Source organism: Hirundo rustica, chromosome 7, assembly GCF_015227805.2.
Source record: "Hirundo rustica isolate bHirRus1 chromosome 7, bHirRus1.pri.v3, whole genome shotgun sequence".
Lineage (NCBI taxonomy): Eukaryota > Metazoa > Chordata > Aves > Passeriformes > Hirundinidae > Hirundo > Hirundo rustica.
Window position 1 is genome coordinate 1,276,202 of NC_053456.1, and position 6,339 is coordinate 1,282,540.

Genomic DNA, 6,339 nt, shown 5'->3' on the forward strand with positions numbered 1-6,339 from the left:
CAGGATTTGTTTTGTGTGGCTGGGGTGTGCAGGGAGCTGAGTGACACCGAGTGTGAGCTCAGAGCTGCGCCTGGGCAGCGCAGGACATGGAACACAGGGAAGATGGAGCTGAAGGAGTCAGGAACACGCTGGGATTGCTGATCCTGGGGCATCCTGGCATCCCATCTGGGTACCACGACACTCCTCCGTCCTCACACTTGAAGTACAACAGGATCCCAGGGGCACAGCTGGGAGCTCCTCATCACTTCCATGAAGCCCTTTGGAAGTGAGCCCCGGAGGAAGCAGAATTCTCTGGCAAACACCCCTCAGCATGAGCTGCTCCTGGGGACAGCGAGCAGGACGGGGGCTCCTCTGGCACCCCGCTGTGAGGCTGGCACTAGCCTGGTCCTTGCCACTGCCAGGGGATGGGGAAAGGCACGCACATGAATCCCAGGAGCAGCTGCTCCCTTCGAGTCCTGCTCTCCAGAGGTGCCTCTGGATGTGTCCTCAGGCCCTGCGGATCTTCGGGTGCCTCCGCTGTTAAACTCACCAGGGATGCTGGAACTGGGGTGCAGCTCCTTGTTTATCCCTCGTTTTAATTGCCTTTTCCTTAGGCAGAACCTTGACGCCATTCAGGAGAGGATTGGATCCAGTGCTTTCTTTCACTCCCCGCTCCACCCGGCTTTAACCCGCGCCGCTCGTCACCTGCGGGGGTTGGATTTGTCACGCTCGCTGCCGCGTCCCACAACTTCCCCATCCTCCTCCTGACACGGGGCTGCTCGGGTTTGTTCTGTTTTTCTGGGGAGAACTGGAACCAGCCTGGCAGCACAGACGGGACACGGGCTGTACCAGGGCATCAGCTGAGGCCGAGCCTCATTAAAGGCACACGTGGCGTAGGCGGCTCCGACACGACACTCTGGGTGCAGCCAGGCCTCCCTCCTCTCCCCTCCTGAACCCCTGCGCAGGTGCTTGGAGGTTCCAGGGCCAATTAAAACAGTGCACTTGCGTATTCTGGACTGCTTGTTAATTATGTGCTTCCAGGCACGAGATGTCTGGGCACTCGCTGTGGCGTTGGGACGAGCATCCCAAAACAACGCAGGGCTCTGGGGAGCAGGAGGGTGCTGGGATAAATGAGGTGTTTGGGATATTTTGGTGAAGGAGGAGGAGGAGGAAGGCACAGGTGTGTTGCTTTTATCTTCTTTTTCCTGCCAGAGTCAGGATTAAATGTGCCAGACCGTGTTTCTTGTTTGGACGGAGATGTTTATTAATTCTTATCTATGTCACAGTCTCACAAGCCGTGAGTTCTACAGCAGTTTCAGCTAATGAACTAAAAATGGAGCCATATCTGCCTCTACAAGGCCTTTTAAGGATAAAATGTCCAATTACAAAATTACACCTAAATTATTTTTACCTTTAACCCAATGACTGACCACCCGTGGTCTGCAATGTGGATTTTTCTCTCCAATTACAAAATCCCACCCAGACCCGGGAAGAAGAAGGTGAAAAAGAGGGACTCAGCCTCTGCCCTAAATCCTGCATCTGGCTTTATCTCTATTCCTGTGTTCTAAACCCTTCAGCTCTGAGTTTTGCCCCCTGTGACATCACACCCTTCTATCCAAACCCCACAGCCACAATCCCAGCGCTGTCACTCCATTTTGGGAGCTGTTCCACGGCCTCAGGTCAGTGCAGCGTTTGCTGGGGGGTCAGAGCCTGGCAGCACAGGAACTCTGGAATTCTCCGTGCCCGGGGTCCCGGCAGAGGTGCAGTGGTCAGGCACCGCAGGGAGAATCGCTTACGCGCTGTCTGGGCCCCAGCGCGGATAACGAGATGCAAAGCGGCATTCCGGCACTTTCCATTCACAGATAAATGCTCCCGCTGAAAGGACGCTGAAGCCCGGAGCTCAGCGGAGGAAGGATCTGATCCCGACGCTGGCTTGCGCAGGGAAACAATCGGGATCGCCCGCCGGCCGCATTCCTGCCCGGCGCGCACCCACCCAGAGCAGATGGCGCCCAAGGGAGGAGGATTTGCGCACAAAACCCGGGTTAGGATCTGCTGCCATATGGGGTGGGCACCGGGCTGCCCCGCCTGACCCAGCCCCCAACAAAATCCCTTCTCCCAGGCAAATTTCCTGCGTTATGGGAGCACCTGCCCCACGTGCCAGAAGCCTGGGAGAGCATCTCCCAGGATTTGCGGGCGGAGGTCTTCGGGCAGTGCCGGAGGGCAGGGATGGATGGGAGAGTGGGGACAAATCCTTCCCTCTGAGGGTGGGGAAGCCTGGCACGGCTCTGGCTGTCCCTGGATCCCTGGCAGTGCCCAAGGCCAGGCTGGATGAGGCTTGGAGCAGCCTGGGACAGTGGGAGGTGTCCCTGCTCATGGCAAGGGTGGCACTGGATGGGATTTAAGTTCCCTTCCAACCCAGCCCATCCTGGGATTCCGTGACTCTTTCCAGAGTTCCCTACCGGAATTAGGGAGTCAAGAGCCATGGCTCCAGGAGCTGCAGCACTCCCAAATACTTCCCAGTGTACGGGGAAATGTTGGAGCTAAGGGCTGGATCTTCTGGCTGCTCCAGAAGGAGCCCCTTGCCCTGCTGGCACCACCCTGCCCTGGCTGGGGCTGGTTTTTAGCAGATTCCCAGACTCCCAGGCAGTGTCCATCAACCAGGCCTTTTGCCACTGGAATTATATCCCTGCATTTGGGGAAATTCTGGATGTAGACACTGGGTGAGTGCTGTGCATGGAAGTGGGGAAAATCCAGGATCCATTTCCTCCGTGGCAGCTAAAGTAAGGAAGAGGGATCCCATCATGTAACAACAAGAAAACAAAGCGTGATTAGAAAAACAAATGCGTTCCCGTTGACACCAGCTTGTTTCCAACTGGGCACGCGTGGAAAAGTGCCGGAGACGCTTCCATGAGGAAACTGGAGTGGCTGAGCCGAGCGACAGCAGCCAAAGGAAGCTGAGCAGTAATGAATCAAAGCTGGAGGCAGCGAGGGGACGCTCACTGAAGTGGCATCGGGCTGTGTGTGCAGTGGAAGGAGTTACTAACACCCCCCGGCCTTTCCAGGCTCGCTTCTCCTGCAGGAATATCCCGACGGATACAAAGCGTGTCCGGCCGCTGAGCAGAGCTGTAAAAGCCCAGTATATTTACACTTTTAAGGGTGGGTCTCTCGCCTAACAGGAACACCACAGCAGCTCCTCGCTCCCATCTTGGAATGCCTTCCACGGGATCACTTTCGGCATTTCTCTGTTTCATCCGTTTCGGGGCCGCGTGACTCCCACACGGAGAGGGCGGCGTAAAAAACCAGGGAACAAATATTCCAGCAAACCACAAAGTAAATGAGAGGGCAGCTGGAGGAATCCAGAGGCTCCAGCCAGACACAAAACAAAGCTGGAAGCCTGGACAAGCTGCTTCTGTGCACCAGGAAAAAGCTTCCTGGGAGCTTCCCGAGGGTTTTCAAAGCACTTTGGGGAATATAAATTGTCCTTTCAAACAGCTGTGCCGAGGCCGAGGCTGGAGATTAAATATTATGACAACATTTTGTAACAAAGACAATGGAAAAGCCGAGTTGGCCCCTCAGTGTGGGACAGGGCAGGGAGGAGGGGGGAGCAAAGATTTCCTACAAACCCCAGCCCGGATCCATCAGGGATATGGACACCATGCAGGTGGCTGGGCCTGATGAGGGTGACACAGCTGGGACACGGGGCACAGACTGCTCAGGGAGAAAGAGATTCCCAGATCCGGAGTCTGGAAAAACAGGTTTGGAAACGGCTTCTTTTTATATCATTTTTCTGCCCTCCTCTCCTGCTTCTTGCTGCTCCTCCAGGAACAGTTTGTTCCTCCCTGACTTGGGATAGCAGCGCCCTGATATTTTCTTTTCCCTTCCGTTTTGTTGCTGTTGATTTTACCGTTTCCGGTGGGATTTTTCCTTTGGGAATTGTGCTGTGGCTTTGGCTGCGGTGTCACCCAGAGCAGGAGTTCTGTAGGTGCTTCTGGACGTTCTCCACGACTGCTTGAACCTGGGAGGCTCAGACTCAGCGTAAGGTCCTTCCCAACCCTTCCTCTCCAGGTGGTCTTGGATGTATTGTCCCACCGTGTCCAGGTAAAAAACGGAGCAAAGCTCCACGAAGACGAGTGTCATTTGATTTGAGGTGACAAAACCAACGGAAATGGAGGAGCCATCCCTCCACTGCTGCACCACGTGGGATGTGCGGAGTCAGTAAAAGCCAAAACTCTGGAATTAATGTCTGGAATTAACCAGGATCCATTACAAATTCCCACTTTGGCCGGACAACATCAGTGTTTGGTGCCTTCCTGCACTAATGGGCTCTCATCCTTCCTTTTTTAAGGCAATTAAACCAATTAATGCTGTTTTCGCTCTGATTCATTAAATGAAATTAGAAGTTTCGATGCAATCAGTGAATTTAGACCTCGGGAAAGCCTCTCCATTTTGCGTTAAAAATCGGACAGGAGGCGATTTCCAGCAGCCGGTTCGGGAGGGCAAACGGTGGCCAGGAATGTGAGGCAACTGTGCCACCTGCAGACAGCCAGAATCTCTGGAAAATCCGGAATGCCCGGAAAACGGGAGCGACGCGGAACAGCCAGGCATGAGATCCACGGACTGGACCTCCACCACCTCCTCAGCCTCGGTCCAACCACTTGAACGCGTTGATCTTGAAGGTCTCCCCCAACCTTGATGATTTTATGGACTATCAGAATTAAAATCCATCGCAGCTGATTTGAAAACCAATGTTTCGATGTACAAAACGTTCCAAAAATACGAACTGTTTTAGTGAAAAAAAATGAACCGCTAAATTTTTGAAGGAGGATCAGTGCGTTCTCCAAATCAAATTTTAATGAATAACAATAACAATTCCTAATTATTCAAATGTATCATTCCATTTTACTTCCAATAGAAGAATTAAAACTCTGCATAAAATACGCAAAAAATTTTTTGTTTTCACACATGCAAGTGAAACTTGGGTGTCTCTAAGTCTTTCACTTGGGTGTTACAGCCGAGGAAAGGAATGTGGCCCCCAAAATTCGGGGTGAGTGGGCAGGGAAATACCACTGAATCACACAGGAAGCGTTTAGGAATCCTACAGTGATTTGTGCTGGACTTCCAGATTCCTGCCCTTTTCCCAGAATCGGGCACTGTGCCGCAACTTTTCCGCAAGTTCTTTGGGAATGACTCAAAACTAGGCAGTGAGTAATGAATGCAGTGACTCCATCAGGCCGGTGACTAAGGCTCGCTCCCAGATGGGTGACTCCGCATATTCCGAAGGCTCCCGGTGCTGGGTACAATCCCGGATTCATCCCAGCTCATCCAGAGGCACGTTGTTCCTCAGAGGAAGGAGGGCTCGGAGCTCCTGCTGATCCCACGGCGGGGATGGGGACTGGTGGTGTTCAGGTGTGCCCATAAAGGGGATTTTTTGGGGGGCCACATCCCCTCAGTCACACATCCCAAAAATCTGTCCTGTCACTGAGCCATCGCTCCCTTCCAGAGCTCTGGAATGTCCCCAGCAATGTCCCTGTTTGCCACCATCCCACCAGAACCCCTTCTCCCATCGTCTCTTCAGCTGTGGTGCCTTATCCCTCGTCTCCTCGGCTGGTTATTAATTAGCGTCCTCTCTTCTGTTGGTTAATGAGTCTCTCGTTCCTCATGCTCATTAATCCCGTGGCCAGCCCTCCTCCTGTTTCGGGTCAGGTCATTTCTTGGGTTGTGATCCTGACCCTTGCCGGGATTCCCTTTTTTCCAGCCGGAGCTGATTTAACCTCAGTTGTAGGGTTGGATTTGTTGGTTTCCCCCTTGCCTTGGGGTTCTGCCAGATGTCTTTGTGGCCCGGAAATCCTGCATTCCCTGGATCCACTACCCGTGCAAATCCTCCCTCCTGAGCTCCGTTAGCCTCACCTACAGGTGACATCGCTGAATTTAACGAGGCAGTTCCACCCACGAGTAATTTGTTTTTCCGACACCTGCACATCACATCGCTGCCCGCTCTGTTTCACCGATTACATCGCCCCTCTTGTTGATTTGGCTCGGGAGCTACAAAGATCAAACATCAGAGAACATCCTTCCTGAAGAAAAGATCTACATGCTCCACTTCCGACAACAAGCAGGGTGTTTCACAACCCCCTTCTCCCCGTAGCTCCCTGTGAAAACTGTTCAGTATTTCCAATTGTTTACTACTTTTATTTGAGTTTTTAAATCTTGAGATGTCAGGACGAGTTGCCCACGCACCATCCCCTCAGCCACAGCTACCCCTCAGCCGCACTCCCCGCCTCCCATCCAAGGAAACGACGCAATTTGTGCCGTCAGACAATTTTAATCCCGGGGACCCTGACCCGACCCCCTCAACCACCG